The sequence below is a fragment of the Phocoena sinus genome, chromosome 14 (assembly GCF_008692025.1).
Source record: "Phocoena sinus isolate mPhoSin1 chromosome 14, mPhoSin1.pri, whole genome shotgun sequence".
In the NCBI taxonomy this organism is placed as follows: Eukaryota; Metazoa; Chordata; class Mammalia; order Artiodactyla; family Phocoenidae; genus Phocoena; species Phocoena sinus.
In genome coordinates this window covers 76,737,950-76,748,241 of record NC_045776.1, presented here as the reverse complement: position 1 = coordinate 76,748,241, position 10,292 = coordinate 76,737,950, and the positions used below count along the sequence as shown (strand labels likewise).

The 10,292-nt window shown below is 45.3% G+C and overlaps 1 pseudogene; it reads right to left on the bottom strand.

Moving 5' to 3' along the window:
* Positions 1 to 838: 838 nt before the first annotated feature.
* LOC116765035 lies at positions 839 to 3,296 on the bottom strand (annotated as a pseudogene).
* Positions 3,297 to 10,292: the final 6,996 nt, after the last annotated feature.

The window sequence follows — 10,292 nt, the reverse complement described above, 5'->3', positions numbered from 1 at the left end:
CTCCAATTGTTCCAACAACATCATAAGGTTAACTCTATAATCTCACTTTACAAACCTAAAAAATGAATTCCAGAAAGATTTTAAATTACGTACGTGATCACCGAGTTATTGCGTGGCCATGCTCAAATTCAAACCCGAGTCTCTGACTCCCAAACCTGTGCTTTTCATACCAAACCACCTTGTTTAATCATCACAAATAGAAAGATCTGTGCCCAATTATCCCCCTTTGCCCAGTGAAAGACAGAGTGGTCACATGATCTGCTCCAGATCCCAGAGTGAGTTAGAAAGGAGTCAAGATGATAGCCCACCTCCCCACTCCCCAGCTTCTTTTAAGGACCAATCACAGTTCACATCTTACGTTATACAAGTCAGCTGATGGCAGTTATGTAGTACTGATGGGTAGAAATCAAATGCTCCTGATTTCTGAGAATCTTCAACATTACTATGAATATGGCTTAACTTCAACACAGGTCTGGTATATTCCTTTCTGTTCCAGGCCACCTAAGAATCAGGTATCTGGTTTAACTCCTTTATTTGTCCCAGAATCCTCTCATGAATCCTGAAGAAGGGCAGACACCACCTTCTATGGGATTTTTCCTTTATTTGTAAAATCATAGAGATTATGCCACAAGAATCAGCCAGAAGGTCTCAGCTCCAATAGAGCCGCTATTTGAGGCCAGCTCCCAGGGCAGTGTATCTTGTCATGTCCTGGCAGGAAGGTCTCCTCTTCTGTAAGCTGCCAACACCACATCCTTAAACCTGTATTTCGAAAATTGTGTTGTATCTGAGAAAAGATTCTCGAGGAAAAGTAGACACAACACAACTTCCTGGGGGTTCTTTATTCAGCTAAGGGGGCACCACACTGTTCCTTTAGCAGCATCTCCGTTAATCTAATTCCCTTCTGGGAGCCCTGTCTTAAAAATGTGCTGGCAAAAGTTTCCAAAACGCAGTTGAGAAAACCAGCCCCTGTGATTGAACTCCCGTCTTTTTGAATGAACTCTGTCCAATTTGGATTTTTCATACTTTCCCAGAAGACAGACTCTTCCTTCATGGATGCATATTGTGTCCATGTAAGACAGTGGCTCCTTATTGCCACGTTCCTTTCCTGAGGACTGAACCACGGTTCCTCTTCTAACTGGATATGAGGCACCTTTAAAATGTTCACCTTCCTTAAAATTTCTGGAACCACACTCTGACAGACTGCAATCCTCTTTCTATAGATGATCCCTGTTGACACATCCTGTTTTTCCTACACAGTTTTTTTTACAGAGATGACATTTTTATCCACGGGGTTCAGATACTTCCGGAGGAAGCTGGTGACCACCTGCTCTAAGGGGTACTTGAACATCTCGTGCACGTCCACGGTGACCCCCACGGTGACCGCCAACCACACCTCCACAAGCACAGTACCCTGCTGGAGCTCTCCACCAGCCTTTTAATAACAAAATCCATTTACCTAATCGCGTTTACTCTAATCTCAGCCCGACCACGCACAGAACTTTTTCAGGGCTCCCTTTCCACAAACCTTCCACAGCCTTCTGCATCCGTATTAGTTATGTCCCATATTTTTTTCCCATCTAGAAACAACCAGCGCTAGGACCAAATCACTTTATCTGCTTTAATAAAATGCAATTCCATTCCTCATACCTTCTTTTACTCAAAACATATATCCTACTTTCCTCCTGTAGAGTGAAATGTTTCCTTTATTGTTTTTAGTAGCTTTAATTACGCACGTAAATTAGAATCCTCAACTCTTAAAAACCTTTATTTCTAGTGAAAACCAAGAAGCAATTATAACCTTTTACATTAACATTCTGTAAATTGGTAAACATAAATACCAATAATAATTTCTAAAAACATGTGTTTTTTATAGAAAATATCTCAGTGTGGCACCAAACATTTAGTAACACTCCTAAAGACGTTCAGTTTCTCTGTAAAGGGAAGCCAATGTTTAGTAATTTTCAGTATCTTATTATGTTTGGGAATGACTTATTCAATAAACTTCCGTCATTTAACTTAATGTAGCACAACTTTAAAATTTCAACTTACCAAATACCTGGAGAGATCATTTTAAAGTAGACATTCCTAAAACACAATTATTTCTAAAGAGTTCACCCAAAAGCTCTTATCTCATTTGCATTTATTTATAAGAATTTCATCATACCAAGTTAATTTTTTTCTTTCTGCTAACAAACTGCAACACAAGTAACATAAATTTATTGACCTTCAGTAAAGCTAGGCCCAACAAGAGACACCTGTATTGAGTATACCAACAAGCTTAACTAGGTTTAACACCAGATATTAATTTAATAGTGAATAATTCCTAGATCATGTGAACCTGAAATTTGTTCGGGCTAGCATCTTTTATACTTAGAAGGATTTAATTTACAAGCGCTTACTTTTAAGTCAATTAAATACAGCTTATTTACAAGTTAAGTTTTACATAAACACAGAACCAGAAATCTTAGTTTTTCTGCTTGAGAAAAAAAGAGGCTTTTTTTTTCCCCCCCCTCAGCCTCAGGGACACAGATTATTAGATATGTTCCTGAGATCCCAGGTAGATCCTGAGATCCCAAGTAGATCATTTACATCTCAAAGGTGCAGGAAGAGAAATGTAGATTCCTCCTTGAAAACTGCCCAGCCATCTTGGCCATTTTCAGGATTTCCCGCCCCTGCCAATTTCCAAATACCCAATTCAGTTTAAACAAATAACAGTAATAGAAAACAATATATCCATAATTTGCTCACATTCGCATGCCACTTTCAGCAAAACCAGGAAGAGTACTGAGGACTCAGGTGCCGAGACACACACACACCCCCAAGATAAAAGTCAAAGCAATGGAAAAGCTCACTAGACGCCCCTGTTCTCCAGATCTCAGGGAGTACTGAGGCCACACAATGTTACAATCAAAACATCATTTTCTTTCATTTACGAGAGCATAGCTGAAGATCTCCCAGTTTTGCTACATTCACCCTAGGGGGATTTTAAGATGAACAGAGCTCTGATAACCCGTAATTAACTATTTACGGCAGGTGTTACGAAATATATCCAATGCAAAACTGCCTCTCAGGGTCAAAGTTCCCGAGCCCCAGAAAGGGAGAACCCCAACTAACGGCCCATCAGAGATGAGGCCGAATGAAATACCAAGGCTGGTCCAAAAGGGAAAATCCCAACCAATGCTCTGCCGCAGGCAAAACCAACGCGATAGGGAAGAGTAGACGGGTGTTATCACACCGCAAGCCCCATTACTCACCAAAGATGGCTCCAATGGCCAGTGCGAGTGCCTTGTTTCCATCACCGCCAAAATTCAAAGCGCCGAGGGCCAGGGACGCCCGCTGGCCAGTTCTGGGGTCGTCCCTGAGACAAAGGTGCTCAGGCAGCTGCTGGACAGGCCCCCAGGAGCAGCTGCCAGCCCGGACCCATGCGCCAGGGTGAGGCGTCCACGCGCGACTGAGCCCCAAGTCGGTTGCCAAATTGCTACCAAACCAAAGCAGGCCCGCTTGCTCATGCGCAGTAAGAGCCAATCTACTGACGCCTGGCTGTGGGGAAGGAAAGTGCAACTTAACTGTAAACACAAGGAGGACAGGTGCTTTCGCTCAAACCCGCCCCCGCCCCCCCCCCCAGCTCCCTGAAGGCTTACAGCAAAGCATTTTATTTTATTTTTTAAATAAATCTTTACTGGAGTATAATTGCTTTACAATGGTGTGTTAGTTTCCGCTGTATAGCAAACTGAATCAGCTATACATATATGTATATCCCCATAACGCCTCCCTCTTGGGTCTCCCTCCCACCCTCCCTATCCCACCCCTCTAGGTGGTCACACAGCACCGAGCTGATCTCCCTGTGCTTTGCAGCTGCTTCCCACTAGCTATCTATTTTAGAGTTGGTAGTGTATATATGTCCATGCCACTCTCTCACTTCGTCCCAGCTTACCCTTCCCCCTCCCTGTGTCCTCAAGTCCATTCTCTACATCTGCGTCTTTATTCCTGTCCTGCCCCTAGGTTCTTCAGAACTTTTTTTTTTCAGATTCCATATACATGTGTCAGCATACGGTATTTGTTTTTCTCTTTCTGATTTACTTCACTCTGTGTGACAGTCTCTAGGTCCATCCACCTCACTACAAATAACTCAATTTTGTTACTTTTTATGGCTGAGTAATATTCCATTGTATACATGTGCCACATCTTCTTTATCCATTCATCTGTCAATGTACACTTAGGCTGCTTCCATGTCCTGGCTATTGTAAATAGAGCTGCAATGAACATTGTGGTACATGACTCTCTTTGAATTATGGTTTTCTCAGGGTATATGTCCAGTAGTGGGATTGCTGGGTTGTATGGTAGTTCTAGGTTTAGTTTTTGAAGGAACCTCCATACTGTTCTCCATAGTGGCTGTATCCATTTACATTCCCACCAACAGTGCAAGAGCGTTCCCTTTTCTCCACACCCTCTCCAGCATTTACTGTTTGTAGATTTTTTGATGATGGCCATTCTGAATAGTGTGAGATGATACCTCATTGCAGTTTTGATTTGCATTTCTCTAATGATTAATGATGTTGAGCTTCCTTTCATGTGTTTGTTGGCAATCTGTATATCTTCTTTGGAGAAATGTCTATTTAGATCTTCTGCCCATTTTTTGGATTGGGTTGTTTGTTTTTTTGATATTGAGCTGCATGAGCTACCTGTATATTTTGGAGATTAATCCTTTGTCAGTTGCTTTATTTGCAAATATTTTCTCCCATTCTGAGGGTTGTCTTTTCGTCTTGTTTATGGTTTCCTTTGCTGTGCAGAAGCTTTTAGGTTTCATGAGGTCCCATTTGTTTATTTTTGTTTTTATTTCCATTTCTCTAGGAGATGGGTCAGAAAGGATCTTGCTGTGATGTGTGTCATAGAGTGTTCTGCCTATGTTTTCCTCTAAGAGTTTAATACTGTTTGGCCTTACATTTAGGTCTTTAATCCATTTTGAGTTTATTTTTGTGTATGGTGTTAGGGAGTGTTCTAATTTCATTCTTTTACATGTAGCTGTCCAGTTTTCCCAGCACCACTTACTGAAGAGGCTGTCTTTTCTCCATTGTATATTCTTGCCTCCTTTATCAAAGGTAAGGTGACCATATGTGCATGGGTTTATCTCTGGGCTTTCTATCCTGTTCCACTGATCTATATTTCTGTTTTTGTGCCAATACCATACTGTCTTGATTACTGTAGCTTTGTAGTGTAGTCTGAAGTCAGGAAACCTGATTCTTCCAGCTCCATTTTTCTTTCTCAAGATTGCTTTGGCTATTTGGGGTCTTTTGTGTTTCCACACAAATTGTGAAATTTTTTGTTCTAGTTCTGTGAAAAATGCCATTGGTAGTTTGATAGGGATTTCAGCAAAACATTTTAAAAGGACAGATGAGGGAGGGTCTTCCCACAGTATGTGATCAGCTCATTCACAATTCTCTGATTGGTTGATGGTGATCAATCCTTACACACCAGAAGGTCGAGGGCTACTTGCTCATGATCATCAAGTAGTTAATTTCTTCCATTTGGCGGTGGTTTTAGGAGCCAAAAAACAACTCAGGAAATATGCGTCAGATACTGTTATCTGGGTACTTCAGAGAGGAGCTAAAGCAAAGGATATGGGGGAGGTGTCTGTCCCGGGAAGGCCCCAATAGCGTCCTGCTGAGTTAAAATACATATAGCTTTGGTTCATTTGTTTTTTGGTACCATGTGAGGGCCCATCCTCCTGTTTATAACTCATGTTGTTTCCATATCTCAAGACACTGACAACTAATATAGCAATTAACTTTCTTCCACCTAATTTCTCTAGAAGTTTCTCCTAAGTGAAACTTTTCAACCTTACAGTCAAGTTTTAATGATATTTACATAAAAATGAAATGTGTAACATTTTGCCTATGAACTTTGTCAATTAGAGTGGATTAATTAATTAGAGTGGATCAGAAACCATGATGATTACAAAATTGGGGCTGGGATTAGGACTGGTGTAAAAAGGTTGAGGACATTATAATTCAAAACGCTTTCTCAGCATTTTGGGTTGTTGGTTATTTAGTCACAGTAAAGCACGTATATAAATGCCCACTTAGGATGACCAGCTGTTCTGGTTTGTCCATGATTTAAAGGTTTTCTAGGACGTGGGACTTTCAGTGCTAAAACAGGAGTGTCCCAGGCAAATGAACGATTGGTCACTCTATCCCTTATTTGACCACATTTGTTCTTTTTGGTGTGGTCCTGACAGTCTATGACAACACTCACAGAATTAAGATGAGACAATAATTCTGAGAAGTAAAAGGGAATGTAAAAGTTGGGTGAAAAGAAAAATCAGTAGTTTCAACCTCGGTACTGTTCCCAGACGCTGGGATCATGGGAAATTACCTGGATGCTTGTTGAAAACACCAGTTTACAGGCGCATCTGCATTTTCCTGCCTCACCCAGAGGTTCTCAGTCTTCAGGGAGCATCAGAATTACCTAGAGGGATGTTAAAACACAGATTGCTGGGACCCACCCCAGAGTTTCAGATTCAGAATTTGCATTTTTAACAAGTCCCCAAGTGGTGAAAATGCTGCTGCTTCAGGACAGCATTTGAGAACTACTCGAAGTACGTAGTACTACGGGACTGGAGGTTCAGATGAAGGTTTTTTTTTTTTTTTTTTGCAGTACGCGGGCCTCTCACTTTTGTGGCCTCCCCCGTTGCGGAGCACAGGCTCCGGACGCGCAGGCTCAGCGGCCATGGCTAACGGGCCCAGCCGCTCTGCAGCATGTGGGATCATCCCGGACCAGGGCATGAACCTGCGTCCCCTGCATGGGCAGGCGGACTCTCAACCACTGCGCCACCAGGGAAGCCCCAGATGAAGGTTTCTGTGGTTCACACAGGACTTCTCTCTCAAGACCTCCCCAGGCAGGATGAATCCATGGTCTTACTGTGCTTCTTCCCAAGTGGAAAGTAGCACCATTGCAGCACTTTTTTCACACCAGGTTGAAATGATTTGTTTAAATATCAACCTGCCTCTTCCGTGAGCTGTTCAAGGGCGGCTTTTACCTTTCTAAGTGTGTCCCAACCCCAGATGCAATGCTGGGACAGGGGCGGTGATCAATAAGTCTTTTTGGTTTAATAAATCAAGAATTGGAAGGTGGCTGAGAGTAATTTCTGAATAACGCCAATGATGATGAGTCCAAATATTGATGATGATGAAGAGGAGGAGGACGGGCGTGGGTCACACTGGCCTCATCGGCCTGACTGGCCCACTATGTGTTGAGGACCCTCTTGCAGAAGGCTGAGGACAAGCTGTCTCCTCTGGGAACTGGGGTGAACTCCTATTACTAACATATCCCCTGAACTGAATCTGCCCCCAGGATTCTGGCATCTCAGTAGAGGTCCATCTGTGTATCCTGACTCAATCCCTCTAGGACCTAATGTTTCACTTCTACAAAAAGGTGGGGATAGGGTTTGATTAAAATAATTTGTTCCTATGGTATGCTTTGAAGAATGCTGAGATGTCTCCTCTATTGGCCTCTGCTTGTCCCAGATTTCCACCATTAGAGTTTCATTCCTTTGGGTTTGTCTCTTGTGAGTGATGGGGAACGTTCTCTAATCTTCCTAGACTGGTTTGATGCCCTCACTATATTAGGAGGATCTCAAGGAATACATCTCATTTACCATTTTGTCCTTAATGCTTAGCACAGTCTTTGGCACATAATAGCTGCTCCAGAAATGTTCGTTGAATGAATGAATGAATGGATTTTCGGACACCAGCAGCAGTCAAGGCTGGAGAGGGTGGTGGAGTGGTGAAAAGAGCTCTGGGCTAGGAGTCCTCTAGGCTTGGCTGTCACTGCCTCACTCTGCAAGTAGGGCAAGTCCTTTCCCTGGATCTTGGTTCTCTTGTGGGAACAGTGAGAGTATAGATAGAGGGTCTTATCTGATCTCTACCTATTTCATTCATACCACAGCCATTATGTTCCAGCCTCTGGGCTTTTCACTTTCTTTAAAAAGCCAGGTATCTTCCTACCTCAGGGCCTTTGCACATTCTGTTTCCACTGCGTGGATTACTTTCACCCTCTTTTCGTGGAGATTTTCTTGGTTTCTTTGAAGTCTTCCCCTGTCATCACCTCAGAGAGGATGGGCTGGTACCTCCCCAACTAAAGTCATTCTGTATCTGAACAAGGAATGCTTGCAACTTGCATCTTTTCTTTGCTTGTCTTCTCTACATCCGAGCTTTCTGGTAGTCTGCAGATTCCCGGAGAGCATGGGATGGTGCGAATCGCGGACACCTAACACCATACCCATTAGTTTGCTGAACTGAGGCAGAAGTCAGAGCAGAGGTTGTGTCCTTCCGGAGAAGGCCAGCAGATGGCGCCACAGACCGGGAGGAGGCGAAGCGGCGCGGTGGGCGGGCCTCCCGCGGGGTGGCCTCACCTGGCAGCGGCCTCACCTGGCGGCGGCCGCACCTGCCCGCCCCGCACCCCGCGGAAGCCGAGAGCCCGGGCCCTGGCGTCACCTGGGCAATTGGGAAAGCAGCGCCCGGAGCCACGGGGAGGGGAGATGAAAGGCGGGTGGCGGGTGTGGGCCGCCTGCAGCGCCAGGTGAGAGCCGGGAGCCCCACCCCGCGCCTGGGGACCAGGTGAGTCAGGCTCCCTGGCCCCGCGCGGGTGGAGGGAGGTGGCCAGGCTCGGAACCTGGAAGCTTGTGCTCCTTGGCTCTCTGCCCCGCTGGGTGACTGCTCAAGTTCCGGCCCAGCGTTCTTGGTCTTCGTCAAACCCCTGAGGTGCTTTCCTGTGGTTCTGAGAAATAACCTTCACTCATCAATCAGTGTATTTCGTGGAGCCTCAGGATAGTTCTCTGAAGTCGGTAGTTTGCTCACCTCCGTTTTACAGAGGCAGGAGAGAGGACCAGAGAGGTGAGGTCAGTTGCTCAGGGTCACACAGCACCCACTCAGCAAGTTGCAGGCTAAAGATCTGAACCCAGGTCTGCCTCCAGAGGCCGAGCTCTGATCAGGTTACTTGCCCACAAGGTTCTGACCTTCTGAGAGACACAGCCTACGTTTTTTCCCCACTGTTCTAAACCAATGTATTGATATTTCAAATCTCTTTTTAAAAAACATATGTCCACTCTTTTTTAATATTCTTTTGCCATATCGGTCATTACAGAGTATTGAGAAGAGCTCCCTGTACTAGACAGTAGGTCCTTATTAGTTATCTGTTTTATATACAGTAGTATATATATGTCAATCCCAATCTCCCAGTTTATCCCTCCCCTCTTTCCTCCGGTAACCATAAGTTTGTTATCTACATCTGTGGCTCTATTTCTGTTTCATAAATACGTTCATTTGTACCATTTTTTTAGATCCCAAGTAACACCCTATTTTTAATTGAATTACTTTTTATTTACTTTCAGTGCTCTCGCCTCTTCCACACCCACTGGCCCGGCTCGTTCTGCCGGCCCAGGGCATTGAGACCCACAGGATCTGGCCAGCCTGGAGCAATCGAGGGGTCCGCTCTTTAGACAGCTGTGTCTATGACTTGACTTTATTGTCCTTTTAGGGGCAGGAGCCGGGTCTCCCGTACCCCCCACTGTATCAGGCCCAGGACCGGGAACACAGTAGGCATCTAATAAGTCCCACCTGAGACCTTAATTGACCTTCAGCTCCTGGGGGCATTGGGGATGGAATCCTCTGCCCCCGCTCTTTGCTCTTCCCACATGGGCATCCAGGGAAGACCATGGTGGGCAACGCCAGCCTCCCCCTGGTGCTCCTGATAATGGAATCTCATCACTTGTGGCAAACAAGGCGGGGTGTCTAGTCTGCAGGGGAGGTGGGCGCAGCCCCAGGGGATGAACCGCCTTCACCTTGAGGCCCTAAGTAGTCATGGTAAACCCATTCCCTTTGCCTGGGCTTCCTTGGCTTCTGGGAAGCTGTGTGACGCAGCCCTGGGGGGTGGGGCTCGAGGATATGTCCCTCCTCTCCCCTTCCCTCCTCTCCCCTCCCCTCCCCTTCCCTCCTCTCCCCTCCCCTCCCCTCCCCTCCCCACTGCTTCTGGAGGCTGGCAGGTGAGGGCCATCACGGAGCTGAGTCCAGGAACTGAGGTCTAGAGAGTTCAGTGACATCAATCCAGAACCTTGGCCTCCCTGGGCTCCCAAACAGCCCCGGCAGCTCTGTTAGTTGGGAAGTTAAACTCTGTTGTTTAAGGCGAGCTAGTCTGTTACCTGCAGCTGAGCACATCCTAACTAATACAACTCTTCCCAGCGCAGGTGCGTTCCCCGTTTGAAGAAAGAAGGAAAGCCCGAGGCCCAGGCTTTCTTT